Raw genomic sequence first — 20,838 nt, 5'->3', positions numbered from 1 at the left:
CTTGTAACTCTCTGAATTCTATCAGAGTTATCCGATATGGGACCATCAAAATTGGCATTGTACCTGAAAAAAATCAATTTTAAACTCCATTTCTCGATCAAGAGGTAATCCAGATAATTCATCAGGGGTTACATTTAGAATTTCCCAAAGTATCAGAATATCCTCTAATCTAACTTCAATTGTTCATCTGTCAATTACATTTACCACAATGATCTCAAATTCATCAAATGATAATTCCATTAAGTTCGTTGAGAATATTATTCTTTGAATTTTATCAGGAAATTCCTACTTATCTATGTTACTCTGGCGTTACGACCCAACAATTTCATTACTATAAATAAATTCTAAGAAAATACATGTTTAAAACAATTCTTTATTAACATAACTTATTCAAGAATTCTATTCTCAACGGTAAATTACTACTCTATCACTTGAAGTTATTCTTCATATACTTTCTCATTTCTATAATCTTATTTCAACTACCATAATCGTAAAATCCTTTGAAGTCCTTCAGATTAACAACTACTCTCTTTCAATCCCATTCTAAATCCCTTCGAAGGTTAACAAAATTTTCATCTGATTCACTAAAAACTTAACTTTCTTTAAACTTTAATAAACAATTTACTTATATATAGACATTCCAAAATCATCGATATTTTTAATAATCTCTGCATTTTTTTAATTCTTGATTTCTCTTATATATTTTCTAAACTTTCTGATAGTTTCCTCTAATCCAACTTCCTTTTTAAAAACTGGGGTATATCTTCCATAGAATAGAGGAAAAACCCTGACAACCCTAACCTTACTAGGGAGAGATACTAAAGTATCCCTGAATCCAATTGAATCAGTTCTAATCTCGATTCTATTTCTAATATTGTCTACATTCTTACCCTAGTTCTTAACTTCCAACATCTAACACATACATTTCCATATTACATTAGTAAGGAGTAACATCACTAATAAAATCATAAAATCATACCAGATCAGTAATTTTGGCATCCTAATGACATGTACATATTTCTAACATAACATAGGCTCAGTTTAGGCTGAGAATAGACTGAACTTGTTGTTCTTATACCAGTAAATGTAACTGTCATAGCCCATATATGTCTCGATATACGAGTCACATATGTCACATCAACTTGATAAACATTTACTGAGCATAAAAACTTAAAATCTCATTTTTTTTTAAAATTTCTATGATTCAATTTAAAAACTTTAATATTATTTATATGAAATCGTAAAATAAATTTAATCACTCAAAACAAGTCCATTTTCAATCATCAAGAAGACAGTTCAGAACTGTTCATAATTATATATATCATTGTCTAAATACTACTTAATTTAAAAATCATTTAAAACCAGTTAAAATATTCATTTATAAATACGATTATAACTAAAATTAACTAAATATTAAAATGGTTCTAAATTACTATTTCAAACCCTTTTTAATATAAATCTAATAAAGTAACCTAATATATATAATGTACATGCCACTAATAAGTTAGAGTTAGGATGTCTTACTGATATTGTCGGTAGGTTTGATTTCCCACAAGATGCTGGCAAGCTCCTCACTTTACGTCCTCTACTATATTCGAACCTATACATGAAAATCATCGAGCGCTAAGTAAAACTTAGTGAGACAAAAGTATAGCTAAAACATAAATTTCATAAAATATAGGCAATAAACTGTAATTTAAATAAAAAAATAAAACTTCAAATCGGACTAGTCAAGTCATTTCCCTTTTGAAAACCTGAAAATCATCATCTCATAATTTTATCAAAAATCATGTAAGACATCATCAAATATCATAAATAACTTTCATTCTTTTCATTCAAGCATATTTTAGAACTTTCTTTTCAATTCTATATTCCTTTCTTTCATATATTATCATAACTTTCACATTTACTGTTATAGCCCATTGTATATGTAAGAGAATACAAGGTACATGAGTATAAGATGCGCTGGGCACAATATGGTGCTGAATCATAACTGAAACTGAGATATGATGCACTTCAATGCAATCATAACCTGTGCACCAACAGTGCTGATCATAGGGTACATGAATGTACCATACCTGAACTGAAATTGAGATATGATGCACCTTCAGTACAATCATAACCTAAAAAGTACTCAACTTAATGGCATGTCAAAATTACCTACGACTCTCAATGCAACATACAATGGGCTTATATTTATCATCATAATATCATTTATTAATCTACGTCTGATAACTGTAAAATATATGATAATTGAAAAACGTCTGATAATTGTAAAATGTCTGATAGCTGTAAAAATTTAGAATTCATCATCATAAATATCGTACTTGGGCAGTTCATATCCAAAATCATTTATAAAACTTGATGAAAAATATTATGAAAATATTCCATCATAAGAACTTTTAAATCGTACTAGAAAAATAAAATGAGGCTGACTTATCACAAGTTGTCATCGATCAAAATAATCAAATAAAAAATAATTTTCACTCACTTTAACACTTTACTTATAAATCAAAATATACATCTCACTAAGCTTTAGGTTTAATCCTTTACTTTAAATTGCTTCCACTACACAATTTATCAAAATTTCATATTCTGACAGTTTGTACTACCTTCAAAGAAATATTATTCTGTATTAATATAGATACTGAAAAATTATTATTTTTGTACCAATGAAAAATAGACTCGAATAAAAATCTAACCATATAAAGAACTCAGTCTAATTCCACTTCTACAATTTATAGCAAATTTTCAAAGTTGATTGACAGAAGTTGTTTTGGGCAGATTCTGCTGCCCTGTTTTCTGACTTATCACTGATTAAAATTTTATATCTTTTTGTATACTCCTCGAAATCAGTTTCCGTTTCTTCTAAACGAAACAAGGCTGATATAAAAATCCAATGATATAAAATTCATCCTCCAATCGTTTTTATAGAATTTCTAGTGATTTTATAAAACTTACTGTTTAAAACATAATTTCTATGCAATTTCACCAACTGACGTTCTTAACTTATTCACTAATTCTATTAGATTAGTAAATGAACATATAGTCTTGAATCACACTTTACATAACACTAAAAATTCACCTTTTAATGTAATTCCGACACTGGCTCATCGCAAGCGAATGTTTGTTCGAAACATAAATACGATAATCTTCTAATTCCGCATCTTTTCCTTCTCATTTTGAGTTACTTGAATCACTACATTTACTGTAGTATGACAACTTCATATAACATTATAAAATATTCAAGCTTTATGTTAGTATCGAAGTAACATAATTTAAACTTAAATATAAAATTTGATAAAAATAAAATCGATACTTAAATCAATATAAAACTAAACCGTACTTCCATCGTAATTCAAACTTCTCAAAACATTCCTTAAATTCCATGAATATTTAGTTTCACTATCAACTCTTCAACTTTTACTAATTTCATAATCCAATCACTAATTATGAATTATTTTTATAATTCATATCAACTTTCCTATTTAATCCATAATGACCCTTCACCATTATGATCACTTCACATTAATCACATAAAATTTCCAGCACCTTAATAAAATATTCAATTCAATCCTTTATCATTTAAAATATTGCAATTTCAACCCAAACTTTTCTAAACTTTCAATTTCAATCACCCAACTTCATAAACTCATAATTTGATTCAAGCTCATTCATTAAACTCAAAAACCAGCATGATAATAATATTTTCCAGCATTGAAATTTCTTGTTCAAAATAATACCATCACCTTTATAAAATCACAAACAAGTCCCTAAAGTTTTAGGAACCTTTCAAATTCATCCACTAAAATTATCAAACTTGAAATTTAGTTCCCAACAACTTTCCTAACTTATGAATTCCAGCATATTATCCTTATAAATCAATACTAAGTCCCTTAAATTGTACTTTTTCACATTAAAGTCCCAAACTTCTCAAAACTTGTACATTAGCCCTTGTCTAACTCAAGCTTCCAAATTGATTCAAATCAACCTCCAAATCACATAGAACATTTCGAATATTCATTCTAGACCATAGGAAAGTTTTCAACATTTTCCCCTTAATTTCTCCCCTATGGTCGAATACATCATGTCACAATAGGTGGACTTTTTGTTCAATCTCATGCATGAAATTCAACCTCTCATGATCAAATTCATGCATTTCCAATACTAAAACCTCAAATTGAATCAAAATTAATCAATTCTCCATAAACCCTAAAGTGACCAAAACTAATATAAGCATGTATAAATAATTTAAATCATCATACATACTTTAGAATTAATCTCCAACCTTAAAAACATAAAAATTCTTCATAAACTTTTCAAAATCACCAAACCCTTCATAATCCTAATCATCAAATCTCATCACACAAACATCTTCACCATACAATATTTATGCCAAATGATAGACAATTTCATGTAGAATAATTCTCTATTTCACAACGTAGTCCAAATGTTATTCAAATAGCTTTAAAAATTGAAACAATGTTTTCTTACCTTGAGCAAGAGGAGTTTTGGCCAAGAAGAAGATAGGAGCTGAAGATGTTGATTTTTTACTCAATTATTCTAGTATTTAAAAGCTATTACACTTGGCTTAAAACTAATTTAATTGAATTTTTAATTCAACTTTTAAGAAATTCCATTTTAGCCATTAATGAATCCTAAAAATTACCATATTCCATTTCCCCCAATAAAATATTCCTTAGTAAAAAATATCTCAACTTGGCTTTGACTTTCCACTTTAGCCATGTAATTTTCAAAAATTTCATTTTTAGTCACTAAAATTTCACTGTTCGACTAAATCTGAAAAATTATTCTGATATGAGCTAAATTTCTCTAATCTAAAATATGTAAATAATTTTTCTAACATCCTCCAAATTTTCGTGAAATTCTGGCTCGATCTGATTATATGATTCGTGTATCGAACTTTATCTCTTTATAACTTTTAACATAAATCCCGTACCGAAAATCTTATTCCCACGAAAATCCTTGTTTTTGGCCAAACTATTCATTTACATGATAAAATATATAACTTTTCAAAAATTACATTCCCTAAACTTTTACAAAATTTATACTTTAACCCTTAAAAATTTCAAAACTTACATTTTAGTAACTAGTCAAAATTTGGAATATTACTAAAAATCTTTGTTTTTGTTTAAGAATTTTTAATCGAATGTGACGTTTAAAACCAACAATGTCGCTTCTCGTATTTTCAAGCAACTAATTCGCACCAAAGCACCTGAAACCAGTGTATAAACATTACCCGACTCTTAATTTTTTGGTTTTATATTCTATGGTTTTGAGTTTTTGTTGCCCACCACTTGTTTGATGATTTGTCTCAATTACAACAAGTTCATTGCACTAGAAGATTTGACGATAATTTAGTTCCTGGTTTCAGGATACACGATATGGAATGTCCTGGCCATTCCCTTTTTTAAGTTCAAGTTTTGGTGAAGCTTTCATATCACAACGATCTCACCAATAGATTTGCAGCCCTCGATCATTTGCTTCAATGGTGGACAAATCGTCTTCTAGTTTGCCTTCTTTAACACTTTCTTTACCGTCTCCTAATGCTTCTTTGGCATCTTCGATACTGATTTTTCCTTTTGCTTTGAATGCATCCCAATAGCCGATTTACTTCCCTTAACCAATGCTTTGTTCATCGCTGCAAAATCAACAACAAATGATTTTGTTTAGTCTCAACAGCAGCAGCAGCAACAGCAACACGGGCTCATTTATCAATCAATTTTTGCTGGAGAACCGTCACTGGTGCCTCAAGACAAAAAATAGTTTAGTGATGATTTTGTAAAAAAAAAAAGGTTAGAAGACGAAAGAAAATACTTCGGGTGACCAAAGTGAAACCAATAGAATAATTGAGTGACTTAATATTAATTTACCTGTTCCTTTTTTAACGGAGTTGGTGGTTTGAGGTAAAGATGTAAAAATTTTAGTGGATAAAATGTCCGAAAAATACTTTTAAAGGATAATTCGGTATAAATAGAATAATTCAGGGGTAATGGGGCATTTAAACCTTTATAAATCAATTTAGAGTGAGAATTATGATTTAAGTACCTCTGGTACAATTAAGTCAAAAAAATGTCAGACAATAAATATGAGGGACTATTATTACAGACAGTAAGCAAGCGCAGCAGGCCAAGTAAGTGGTTGAAATTAAAAACCAAAACTACATATCAGGCTATCAGCACAATTGGAGGAGCCATTCAATCTTAAATAATAGGATGCACTTAATCCTTAGGGGCTTAATGCATCCGCCCTGATCACCACCAGCTGCCAAAAGAAAACGATAAATAAGAGACTAAAAACCGTAGAAATGAGTGACCCCCCACTCAGTAAATTCTTGCCCTCTTACTGTAGAAAGGTTATACTGGGATATTCAACCACCTGCAGGAAAAAAAAGAATTATGTTAATTCTTACAACTAGCTAAAAACCAGAAGTTATGTCTTTAATATATACTATTGTCTGATCTTGGATTAAAGATGGAGATTGAGAGCTTGGTTGTTGAAGGTGATGATGAGTTGTTTGATGATTTGTCGTCCAAATCAAACCATGATGAGCCTCTATGTTTTGGTGGCCATTCATCAATGAAACGATGGATTGTTGTCCTATGGTTTGAAGAAGATGAGCTCGTTGTTAACGGAGTAAATTGCCATGAATCCTCCATTGATGAACTTGAGAAGCTCCTACAAGGCTCGTGTGCTTGAAGTGACAGCCCAATGCCAAGAGCTCTTGAGGCATGGGGATACATTATGGGGTCATTGAGCTTAGACTGATAACCAGTGTAACCAATTTCATGGCGGTCGTTTTGATTATCGGAGGAAGACAAGCTTAAGAACAAGCTCTGGGTTGCTGTCGAAGTGTTCGCCATTGTTGTAGCAATAGGTTCCATAAGCTTTCTTGAACGGTTTTTGCCTTTAGGCATGTGCCTTTCACAATAATTGGAATCAATGTAAGCTTGTTTCGAGCATCTCCATTTTTCCCATCAGTTCTTCGGCACCTCCCAGGTTCTGGGTCCATTTTTCTCCCCTTGAAGCAGTTACATCCAACTATGAAACACAACAACCAAACGCCATTGTTAAAGGCGCCAGAACGAAACAAGAAAATTTATTAACCAAAAAAATGGGGATTTTAACTTCTTACCATGTTGAGCCTGGTAAGAGAAAAGCCTGGAAGAAAATGAAGAGTAATCCTTCAAGAAGCTTCTTTTGATGGTAAAGATGAGATCAAGTGGTACAGGAATGCCTGAGACCATATACTTGAAGATTAAAGCTTGATGTTCAAACTCTTCCCATTGAGTTGCAGTAAAAGTGTATTTGTTTCTTCCACTCATCATCATTCAAGCAAAGCTAATAACATGAAGAAGGTTTTCATTATAGGCATAATGCAAATAAATACCTCTAACGTTTGACAATATTATCAAACTTGTCTAAATCGTTTTTTTTAACATTTGACCCCTAAACGTTTTATTATAGGTCAAAAATAACATTCGTTAAATGGAAACCGTTAGTCAACTAACGGTCAACGCATGATGCTGACTAAGCAAGAATGCGTGTACCTAGATGCTGATGTGACGTGTACAAATCATCATAGAGTGACACGCAGATTTTTAAATAAAAATTAAAATATTATTCTTAATATTTATATATTTTTATTTAATATTTTCTATCCAATAGATGATGACACATGTCAACATCATATTAATTTAAATTTAATCCAAATAAAACATGCTTTTGGGGGATTGAGCATGGGCCAAATGTTTGAAATCTCATCACCAAACCACCAAGCTAAATATTTCATTTGGTTATTTTTTGCATTACAAAATACTTAACATATATATTATGTATCTAATACATTTTATCAAACACCTTCATCCCATCTTCACGTGCTTATTAACCGTTGGTGCACCAAAATAAATTCAACATCTTTTGTGAGATGGAGTTCAAAGGTAAAAAAAACCCAGATCCAAGACCTCATCTTCTCTCGTCAAGGTTGCTTCTTCAACGAAACGTCTAGCGTGTCCGAAAGCTTGAACAACCTAAGGAATCAAAACGTTCCAGGAAGAAATCCGGCGAGGAAGGGTTCGATTCTGCCGATGTTGTTCGATAAGAAATCTGGCGGAGGCAGTTTGGAAGATGAAATTTTAAAGCATGGATTGCATATGGCTGGGGAAGAAAAGAGAACTGCTTTAGAGGAGAAATGAAGGAAATTGCAGGTTGCTGAGTTGGAGCTATTTTTGGAGAGGAATATACCGCATTATATACCTGTATAGATCTTTGAGTTCGCCGTGTTGTATTGGATCTGATATTTTTGTTCTTGGATTTTTACTTGTCATAAATATATGGTGTTAATGGTTTTCAAACCTTATTTTTGGGCCACTTGAAAAGTTCAATGTGTAGTACTTGCTGGGATTGCTTAACAAGGATAAGGCACAACCACACTACATTGCACGAGATGCGGGGAGGAAGAAGAAACATGTTTGAAACAATCGAAAATGTCCTGTACTTTTGTGCAAATGCCCAAGCAGTTTAGAGAGTGTATTGTTTTCATTATTCTCCCTTAAGAACATGTTTTAAATCCTTCGTCATGGTGGTCTGATGTTGGGGAAAATACTTGCCAACTCTCATTTTGTTTTCAGGTTAGAGCTTTGGTGGGGCCTATGGAAATTCCGGAATGAGTGGTTGTTTGAGAAAACAAAATGATGATGCTGTTAAAATTTGGAATAATGCTTGATATTGTTGTAATGAAATTTCAGGTTAGTTGCAATGCTGCCTTCAATGGAACGAATGAAATTTCATGGTGGTCTGATGACTGATAAAAGTGCAAGGGAAGCACCCGAAAATCTGCCTTATAAGCATGACTGTTCTGAGTTCAGCTTTGACTGAATTTATTTTGGTGCAATTTTTCTGCAGGCATTCACCAAGTGTTTGATAAAATGTTTGAGAGACATAATATATATGTTAAATGTTTTGTAATGTAAAAGATATCCAAATTAAAGATTTGGTTTGGTGGCTAGGTGACAGGGTTTCAATCTTTTGGCCCAGGTTCAATTCCCCCAACAGCATGTTTTGTTTGGTTTAAATTTAAACCAATATGGTGTTAACATGTGTCATCATCTTATTGGACAGAAAATATTAAATAAAAATATATAAATATTAAGAATAATATTTTAATTTTTATTTAAAAATTTGACGTGGCAGAGCCACGACATCATCTCTGATGATTTGTACATGCCACATCAGAATCGGGGACCATGTGTTCTTGTTTAGTCAGTATCATGCGTTGACCATTAGTTGACTAACGGTTTCCATCCAACGAATGTTCTTTTTGACTCATAATGAAACATTTGAGGGTTAAATACTCCAAAAAAAATAATTTGGGCAAGTTTGACAATACTGTCAAACGTTTGGGGTCATTGAACTTAGACTGATAACCAGTGTAACCAATTCCATGGAGGTCGTTTTGATTATCGGAGGAAGACAAGCTTAAGAACAAACTTTGGGTTGCTGTCGAAGTGTTCTCTATTGTTGTAGCACTAGGTTCCATAGGCTTTCTTGAATGGTTTTTGCCTCTATGCATGTGCCTTTCAAAATACTTGGAACTAATGTAAGCTTGTTTCGTGCATCTCCATTTTTCCCATCAGTTCTTCGGCACCTCCCAGGTTTTGGGTCTATTTTTATCCCCTTGAAGCAGTTACATCCAACTACGAAACACAACAACCAAACGCCATTGTTAAAGGCGCTAGAACGAAACAAGAAAATTTATTAACCAAAAAAATGGGGGTTTTAACTTCTTACCATGTTGAGCATGGTAAGAGAAAAGCCTAGAAGAAAATGAAGAGTAATCCTTCAAGAAGCTTCTTTTGATGGTGAAGATGAGATCAGGTGGTACAGGAATGCCTGAGACCATATACTTGAAGATTAAAGCTTGATGTTCAAGCTCTTCCCATTGAGTTGCAGTAAAAGTTTATTTATTTCTTCCACTTATCATCATTCAAGAAAAGCTAATAAGAAACCTCAAAGGTAAATAAAAGAAAGAACATTAACATGAAGAAGGGTACTTCATTATATTACTTGAGAGGCCTGCACTTGTGGTAGAGTAGGTATATTTATATTGAGGGACCATCTTCACTGCAAATGTCTTCTTAACATGGATGAAAATTGAAAACTAATGGTTTTGATTATGATGCTGTCATGCCAAAAAAATTTATTTTAAAACCCCCCAATAAATAATTATTTAAAGAAATAGGGCCCTCCAGAGATTATTTGGAAGCATAACCCAGAAATCGTCCACATAGGACGACCTTGCAGCCTGCAAAATGCGTATTAAATCCTCGTACCCTCCAATATGCGAGTTACGTCTGACATGGGTGCAATTTTCAAGTAAGCCAATAAAACAATTGGATAAAATGATCTCGTGCATTGTGAAGCACGAGGTACCCTTTATGATCCAAAATATCGTGAGATTTATGGGGGACCTCACGGTCTGCAAAGCGCGAGGTTCTTTCTAATTCCCTAACTCACTTTAGTGTCCATAGCCTTGCTCGGAAACTATTTCCGGGTGGGAAACTGAATTTAAAAAAAAAATTAATTATAAATGCGTAGTGTTGCAACTTATCTTTAAGGTGACTATAATATCATCATATATAAGACATTTTAAGCGGGGTAAAAATGACATATTGGAGTGTTATTTCTGGCTTGTAAATATGAGTGATTTCATAATTTATATGCTTAGAGGTATAATATTGCAACTTATATTTATGTTAAATTTGTTCTTCGTGTGTCCGGGATTCCTACATATAAAGCATAATTTTAGTTGTACATTTTTTCTTGATGTTTGATCAAATCCTCGTCATAAAAAAATCAGGGTTGATCATGGAAGACTGTTTTTTTTCGTCTTAGTGTATAATCTGGCGTATTGTAGGTTCATCATCAGCTTCATCCGAATCCTATTCATTTTCAATAGGAGGGAACTTGTATTCATAAACCTTGAATTTAGTTTCAATTAAGTAAATCCGATCAACGAATTTCATGTAGAGTATACGAAGAGAAGAAACAACAACAATGTATACGCACACGAGTATTTGAAAGTTTGGAAGAATCCACACTCGCATGTTTTTTCTCATAAATTAACCACGTATGTGTTGTATTGTATGCCTTCCAATGGCCTCACAAATTCTGATACACAGAATAATGTCATTTCGCGAGAGAAGCATATCGCACCTATCACGTTGTAATGCTGCTGGAATATTTGCAATTTTCTAAGGAGGTCTGGGTAGATTTGGTGGCCACCTACAATCCAGTCAACTGCTTGCCTTCCTAATGTTTCAAAAAATATTGTCAGTCGATAATATATCGCTTTGACAACGGACGTGATAGACAAATGGCGCATTCCCATTAGTGATGTATTTATTGCCTCAGCCAAGTTCGTTGTCATGTGACCATACCATCTACCTCTATCAAATGATCGAAGTCATTTCTCCTTTGGGATTCTAGTAAGGTAGTTAAAGCCCTCAGAATTCATGTGTCGAAGTTTCTGCATCAGGTCCTCAAACTCACGTACGAACTGTGTATAACCTATCAATAAAAAGTAGAATTCTTAATTTGAAATAATTTTTGTAAAGATATGGTAAACCGAAAAAGGTGAAATACATACCCATTCAAAGCACCATTAGACACTCATCTTGACTCTTGAACTTCTACAAATAGTTTGCGGTAATATGTCGTAAATAGTACCAGTGATAAATATTAGGGGTTGGCAAGATGGTCTCATACGACAGAGTGTGTATTTGATATCAGCACCTCTGTCAGAAATAAGAAAAATCCCATCATCTTTATCATGCATCACAGGTGATAGAACATATATTTGTAAGTTCGTAAGAAAGAATTCCCAAGAGTTAATATCTTCATTTTCGACAATTGCAAAGGCGATGGGAATAGTTTTTCTACTGTCGTATTGTACAACCGACAATAACACGATCATTTTTGTACGTCATGACTGTTTCCAATTTCACAATTGTTCCCGGGATATGTTTTTGCATTAGTTTAAGCCATGGCTTTAATTTATTATATGATTCCTCTCATTGGCCGAACAATTTTTGTTGGGCCTGATACCTTGCATACCATGCTTTATGGTATACAACTGTGTACCCATATAGAGATGTAATTGAAGTAATACAGGTCGTAATCGTAACATGTGGATTTGATTTGAATAGAGAAATGAAGCCTTCAGAAAGCACGTGCACATCCAAGTTACTACGATTTTGATTCAGGATATTGGTGGTTCATGTATGTAGTTGGACATGTTTTGTGAGTTTCCAAAGGTTGTTCATCGTCTTCAACCGTGATGCACGAACCCTCTAATTCATCCATTCTTCTTATGGAGACATTCAGTGATGTACTTATCCACATCAGTTTTTTCACAGTTGATGTGACAGAGCGAATTATGTTGTAGTTATTGATTAAAGTCATAACTTGTTCTTTTATCCTAAAAGTCATTCATAAAATAAGTAAATAAAATTGTCAACTTACAAATAAACAAATCAAAATAAATAATGAAAAATTAAAACATTATATTAACCTAAAAACCATTTCAATATAGAGATCACCATTACTACGTTGATTGTATTGCTCAATGTGTGGGAATTGGGAAAATTTCAGAGCATTGAGTGCTTCCATATCAATTATTGTAAAGTGTGATGGTGGCTGGTAATAAGAAATAGGCATTGCAACATGTGTAATCGTTGTAGCCGCTTCGTATTCTTCGTTGTCTTCTGCTTCTGGTGGCATGTCAAGGTCTTCTGGTTCTTTATAGAAGGGGCATAACTCATCACCATCTGGGCTTGGCTCCCTTATTGGTTCCTCGTCAGAATGATCCCCCTCAAATCGAAATAGTTTAGCCTCATTTAAATCAAAGTTAGCCACTGCTGCAGGTGTTTGTCGATCATGAGACTGCTCACGAACCAGTTTCCTAAGATCAACGTCACGTACACCAGTAAAAGAATGTCTCCATATATGTGTTGAGAAGTCATCCACAGTAGGGATATACGTTGAATATTGTTAGGATGAGGAATCATCAAACAGGTTAAATGTGAATTGTTACGTTGGTGGCATGTTCAAGTCAAAATCGAATCTAGCAACGCAAGAATGCCTTGGCATCGAAGATGATGATACACCAAAATCGTTCTGTGTACCGTGTGTGCTTAACAAATTGAAGTTGTTTCTCAAATTTACCGTCGGACTATCGATAGTTGGATCAAAGTCGAACTCCACTCGTATCCAACTGGGCACACTGGTACCATCATCAGCATCCAAAAACAATGCATACAACTCCATCGACCCTCCAAATTAATATTGCAAGTGAGCGTCGACCATAATTTGCATATCACCATTATACTCAACGCTTATACCGATTACGTTAATGGTTCTAACTATATCGACAGTCGATACTTCAAGGGTAACAATTTTATACCACGAGCATATAGGACATTTTTCTTCACTTTCTTCATCAACTTGTCATAAGTTGTAGTGTTATTGTAACAGTGTGTACAGACTAAAAAATGAAACCAAGAGATGCATCACTGATCATTTCACCATCATAATATACCAAAGCAGTAAGACTTTATCTCATTGACATTTTAGCTTAGTTGTTGCCTAATAATACTGAACTAGGGTTTTTTATTGTTGAAGAACCTTACAGCTTACAAGATGTGAATTTCAAATAGTTCACGTGTTGCAGGTGATAACTCCATAAAATGGCTACTTTTAAGGCCATTTTCATTTAGGTTATTGTTTGTCTAAGGGTTCATTTAGGTCATTTTAGATGCTTATAGTTGCATATAATTGCATTTGTGGTGGTTGTGTTATTTTATTTTGTTAAGGTGATGTATAAGGAGGAAAGTGTGGTTTTTAGTGATGTGCAGGAAATAACAAGAAAGGGCAAGCCAGGAAAGAATGTCGTGGTATCACACGTTGCTGAAGCAGAATGAAATGCCTTGGCATTTCTGGCACAAAAAAGACAAAAAGATATTTTTATAAAAAGACAACTGGAAAGACATGTTTCTGATGTTTGCAACCGCCTGTTGGGGACCACTGCCACCTGTGGAGATAGACCTCGTGCATAAGGAGTGATTCTAGGGGTATGATGGGTATTTTGAATGTAAAAACCCAATAATACCCTTAGATATTTTTTATTTAAAGACAACACATAGGAGAGAGAGAGAATGAGGTTACACATCAGCTGAAAATCTCTAATTTTCTTCATCTTCTCCACCGTTCTCTTCCTTATATTTTTTTAGTGGTGTTTCTCCATTAACGAGCTCTAAGGAGTGTCCATCTAGGCGTCCGAGATGAGCTAGCTAGCTAGCTAAAGCGGTTCGTGGTGGTCGAGGAGAGATCCGGTTACGAGCCGAGTCGAGTTTGCTGAACTTGACTCGAAGTTGAAAACTTTAAATATAAGCTCGACTCGACTCGAAAACTCGCGAGCCTAAAATTTTCAAGCTCGAATCGAACTCGAAAGATAATAATGAAACTCGACTCGAACTCGAAAAGGCTCGAACTCAAAAAAAATTCAAGAGCTCGATTGAAGCTCGAGACTCAAGCTCGATTGAAGCTTGAGACTCAAGCTCGATTGCAGCTCGATTTTGTATTCGATTCAAGCTCGATTTTGAACTCAATTTTGAGCTCGATTCAAGTTCGATTTTGAGCTCAATTCGAGCTCGATTTTAAGCTCGATTCAAGTTCAACGGGTTAATTTTCATTTACTGAAAACCTATCCCCTTTTATAGAATCAGTTTACCCCTTATTCCCCAAGAACCACCGATGTAGAATCGTGTGTGTTCCAGGGTGCCCAGCCTAGAATCTCAGGGCATCGCTTGCCACAGACTCCAAAACTTCCCTCAATCCTTACGAAATTGGATCCATAAACACTTTCAATTCCTTCACTTATTACATCTAAAAACGAAAGTCGGGAGGGAAAATCTAGGATCTCGAGCTCTAATGATGGATGAGTGTTTTCATGTTTGGTTCTGTGTTAAAAAACACTTCAAAGAGGAGTTTTGGGAATTTTAAACAGTTGGGATCTGTTCATCTTAGCTTATCTTACCTTCAAAGCAAGGCCACTCTTCATCCTCATCATCAGGAAGCCATAGATTTCTTCAAAAGAAACCACACATTCACCTCCCCAAGTTCTTTGCTTTAGACCCACTTCTCCATCGCCGTGAGCTCAAGCACTGAAAAACTGCATTATTTTCCTTTTGCAATAGGCTTGTTGATAATAAACATTATCTTTCTATCTTCTTTTCTTCTTTAAATTTCCAGAAATAGACTGCAAGATTTGTTCAATATTTTCGATTCAATGTACTTTGTTGTGGCCTTTCTGGCGATGAACAACAACTCATCTATCCAACCATTTGTTGCCACAGAGAGGGTTGTTATGTACCGAGAAAGATTTGTAGGGATGTACTCTTCTTGGGCTTATGCACTAGAACATGTACGTTCTCTTACGCATCATAAGTTAAAATGGACTTTTTTATTTTCTCTCTTTGAGCTAAGTTGCTAGTTTTCTAGGTTCTCGATAAAGCTTATAGTAAATAAGGAGGGTGTAAATATTCTGCAGGTAGCAGTTGAGGTACCCTATCTATTTATCCAAACTCTTTTGTTTGGAATGATCACATATCCCATGATTGGCTATTTTGAATCAGCACATAAGGTTTTGTGGTACTTCTATGCCATCTTCTGCACACAGCTCTACTTCACCTTCTTTGGAATGTTGTTTGTGTCATTGACACCGGAAGTCACAATAGCTGGAGTTTTTTCATTGTTCTTCTATCCATTGCTTAATATTTTCTCCGACTTTCTTATGCCTAAACCGGTAAGCTATTACTATTAGAAAGAATTTGGTATAATGAAAAGTGAATATGTTGAATTATACCTAGTATAACTATGGTGTAGTATTCACTTAGCTGGTTATGTTATTCTTTATCTGCAGAAAATCCCAAAGTGGTGGCTCTGGTTGTATTATCTAATGCCTACATCTTGTATATTGAATTGTTTGCTCACTTTACAATATTGAGATGTAAACGATGAGATTTTGGTATTCGGTGAAATGAAGCCATGACAGTGGCCTCTGTGCTTGAAAACTATTTCGGGTTTTGCCATGATCGCTTATACATTACATCTGTCGTTCTGATTTTGTATCCCCTAATTTTTGTAACCCTTTTCCCATATTTTCTTGCACATTTGAACTTTGAGAGAAGGTGAATATGTCTGTCCCACAAGGATGAAAATTCTGTGCGTAAACGAATTGTGTTCCCTTTGTACTGAACTGGGTTTCGTTGTCTACTCTTTGTTTGAGTTCTCACCATTCCATTGCTTGTTGTAGTTTCTAGTCTTGAAGATGCTCTAATTTAATCAACCTTTCATTAATTAAGAACCAAAATCCATGGATCCAAATGTATGGCCAAACATTTCAATTGATATGCATGGGTTTTGAGACATTTTATGGTGAAATAACAACTATATTAAGACTTGGGGTCGAGACAAACGACTCATGAAATTTGGAATCGAATAGGCACCATCTACGATGGACCATCGTAGGATGTGTGAGCATTGTTAATTGATTAAGAAAATTTTAAACGTATATTACTTTATAACTATCCCAAATTCTACTTCCATTCTAAAACGCTTTAATTGCTTATAATTATATATATCATAATTCTATCATGTATTTATCTCGACTATTCATATGATTCAAACTCATCATTTTTCATTAAAAAAATGGTGATTGTATAATATTGATGTTAACCTGTTGACTAGGGTATGATAAAATATGATCCCATCGTTTTAGTTATATTTGTACATCAAATCTCCGTTTACATTATGTCGTCGAGTCAATTCTTAAAATATTATGTTGGTGAGTCAGTACTTGAAAGAAATGATGGTGTCGATAGTCATCGTTAAGATATGATAAAATCATGTCTCAATCAACAAGTTGTGTATATTTATTTTGTGTGTTGATATATTTTTGTATAAGTATGCAAATGATTTATTTAGGAGTCACATAACATCATTTTGCATAATTTGTATGTTACCTTCATGTGCATAACTTAACCTCTATCATATAATCAGATTTAGGGTTTAAGGTTTATAGTTTAGGATTTATGGTTTATATTTAGGGTTTATGATTTAGATTTTGAGGTTTAGGATTCATTACAAATACATTAATTAATTGACTTGGTCCTGATTTATGAGGTAAGTACAATATAGTATCTTGATATTAAATGCATTACAATATGGTTTAGTTGTATTATAGAATTTTTAATATATTTTTAAAATTTTATAATTATCAATAATGTATTTTTAATAATGTAATTTTAAAAAATATAAAATTATAATATAACATTTTTTTTCGAGCTACTCACGAGCTTTTCGAGTCGAATATCGAGTAGCTCGTTTCGGCTCGTTAAGAACTCGAGTCGAGCTCGAGCTCGAGTCGAGTCTATTCGATCCGAGTATTTATCGAGCCTTGATCAAGTCGATCTCGAGTAGCTCGTGATCTGTCTACTCTCATTTATAGCCCTAGCTCCGGTATTGCATGCCGAATGAGTTTTCCTCCTTCCCATTTAATGTTATTTCTCATTTAATTTAGGTTGCAAGGGACAAATGGATTTTATGATTTATTTCATGAATTATTCAAACCCCACCATGAACTAGATTTAGTTGGTGGGAGTTCACAATGGATGTTTAAGTTCTTTCTGTAATATCCCCAAAATAGGGTTAGTGACTAAAATTTAAGTTTATAAAATTGTGTAATCAACTTCAGAAAATTTAAAAGTTTAGGGACTTAATTGGAATTTCTTTGTGTAGGGCTGATTAACCAAGAAGGAAAGATGAGAGGGTATAATGGTCATTTGATAAGAAAGATTTTTATCTTTCCTTTTATACGATATAAATCACGTGGAGAATGAGAGGAAATGAAAGAAAAGTCTGGAGACTTGGTTTAGTTATCTTCTTCTTCCCGTGACTTCATTGGTAAGTTAAGTTGGTCTCAAGTTGGTTATTTCTATCATTTTAAAGTTGGTTTTGATTCTTGGAGTGATAAGAAAGCTTAAGGGAAACTTAAGGTCGCTTAAAACTCAAAGAGGGATAAGTTATGAAAGGTTAAAGGTAAAGAGTTTTTAAGGGAATTATTGAGAAAGAGATTTATAACATGTTGAAAATTTGGTATGATTCTTGAGTTAAGTATTATGGTGAGATATTGAATGTTTATATGTGTTAAAGTGATATAAGATGGTTTAAGTGAGTATATAGTTGAAATTGAAGTAATGAAAGCAGTTTAAAGTATGAAGTTTATGTAAGTTTTGGAAACTTTTCGGGTAAAATTTATGGGCATGGGGTATCGGCATTGTTCATCTAGTACCGATACTTCAAAGTAAAATGAGTATAAGTTGAGCTTGGATTATCGATATTAAAGGACCCGTATCGATACCATATGATAAAAATCCGATGAAATCTTTAAGAAGAATCGATACCTAAAGAGTGGTATCGGTACTGGTTAAAGAGGGTATCGATACCAAGTGTCTAGTATAGATACCATTATCAAGTTATAAATGCATAATGTCAAAATGGTATCAGTACATGGGGGTATCGATACCATAAGAGGGTAGTATCGGTACTATAGTAGGAATACTGATACTATTAAGCTTGAAATGCTAAATTAAGTGGTTCTTTCATCTTAAGTTATATTGATTGGTTATAAGCAATTCGAACTCTGATATTCATATAAGTCGTATAATTGTGTAGATATCGATCGGAAGCGAGTATCTAATGAGTCAACGAGATAAGATCGAGCAAGAAAGAGATAAGTGCATGACTTGGACTAGTGAGGCTAAGGTGAGTGCATATTATTAAGTATAGAATATTTTATGAAAATAAGACTTGCGATGAGTCTATTTCCTCTATTAGAGTACATGAATCTATGAATATTAGTATGTGCTACATGGTACTATATGAATACATGTATGTGTGGTAACTATGTGTTATATGTTATCTTGTGTGATAATGATTTAGGTAAATATATGATAATAAGTATAAGTTATATGAATTAGATCTATGTGAACTGGTATAATTGATTTATGTGATTAAATGAAAAGATAGATAAGCTAAGTATTATTGACCTATATGATAATATGAGAATGTTATATGAACTAGATGATAATAAGTTATGAGAATATATGCTTATATGACAAGGTATGCGAAACTGAACTAAGGGAATATATGAAATTAGTATATATAAGAAATATGAGATAGTGATTATGTAAAACTAGGATATAAGTTATTATGTATTGATATACGAAATATATGGAAATGAGTACATGATTATGTGATAATTTATATGAACATGTGATATAAGCTACGTGCCAGTGAATTATATGATTATATGTCTTTTTGATATGTGACTATAAATGTTACATGATATATTTGAACATATGAGAACAAAGTATAAGTTATATGATATGATATAAATGATTACACGAGAAATGATATGAGCTCTATGAGTACATATATATGTGATGATTTGGTTGACTATGTGAATATGTAATAAATATAAATGATAATGCCCATGTTATGTGATATGAGAGCTAGGGGTATAGTTGGTATGCCAAGAGTCGAGGGTTCTATGTGGTCCTTCGGGACATATATTTGATCCTTGGGAACATATATGTGGTCCTTCAGGACATATATTTAATCCTCTGGAATATATATGCGGTATTTAGGGACAATTCTATGTGGTCCTTCGGGACATATATGATGTCCTTCGGGATAATTTTATATGCCACTCAGTGTAAATTTATACGAGCTGTGGTGACAACATTTGTGCACAACCTCAATGTACTCACATATCTTTAGTTCTTAAAAGTGTACATGGGCTATTAAAAAGATATAATATAAATAAATTCTATGTGATGATTATGTGTTTTGCTGTGTGAAATGTATGATATGATGTGTATAAATGTTAAGTATAATATTAGAAGATAAGAGGGGTTAATGAGAATCATATTGATAACTATAGAAGGTTGAGAATGATAATAATGAGATATGTGTATATATGTATTTTGTTATATGAAATTTTCTATAGTTTTGTGTGATATCATTGTATGAAGCGTTCATGCATTGTTCGATAATTAAAGATTTCATTATGTGTTTTATATGCCTCACTAAGTCATAGACTTAGTGTGTGAATGTTTCACACGTAGGTTCCGAGGGGATTAAGGAACAAAGAGGGTCAAGACAGGTTAGCTTCTCCTTTCCGAAGATCAGGTCAGAAAAGTATTGAATTGTATATATCTTGTTATAGTGAACGTAGTTGGCATGTAAATAAAGCTTTGAACAAGATTTTCTCTGATTGGTTTTGTAAAACTGTATATTGTAATTAATGTAAATTATTCAGTTTTGTTTTCAATGTGAACTTGAATTTTAGTTAATTTGTAAAAGTAAATGTTTTGAAAAGTTAACGTGATACCTCAGATTCGTATCCGGGTCGGGTATAGGTTGGGGGTGTTACACTTTCTTTAATGAATGATTGTTCTTTTTCTATGATTTATTTGTTTTGTTTATGGTGATTAATGTCTTAAGGTTGAAGGAGTTATGAGAGTAGCCATTCCTTAGGAAAATATTCAATGTTCAAGATAAACTAAGTAGCACATCTTTAGTGTTTGAGAAAAACTAAGGAGGGTCAACATAAGCAAAGGGTTTTAGATAGTAACTAAGCCTAATCCACCCTTAAACATAAGGTTAGGATTTCAATCGACTAAAAGGAGTAGTACT

At 33.2% G+C, this 20,838-nt stretch overlaps 1 pseudogene; it reads right to left on the bottom strand.

The window, feature by feature from the left end:
- Positions 1 to 6,461: 6,461 nt before the first annotated feature.
- LOC120166291 lies at positions 6,462 to 7,349 on the bottom strand (annotated as a pseudogene).
- Positions 7,350 to 20,838: the final 13,489 nt, after the last annotated feature.

This window comes from Hibiscus syriacus, unplaced genomic scaffold (assembly GCF_006381635.1).
Source record: "Hibiscus syriacus cultivar Baekdansim isolate YM2019G1 unplaced genomic scaffold, ASM638163v2 tig00111634_pilon, whole genome shotgun sequence".
Lineage (NCBI taxonomy): Eukaryota > Viridiplantae > Streptophyta > Magnoliopsida > Malvales > Malvaceae > Hibiscus > Hibiscus syriacus.
Note: the sequence above shows the minus strand (reverse complement) of the source record. Positions and strands in the feature narration are given on the sequence as shown.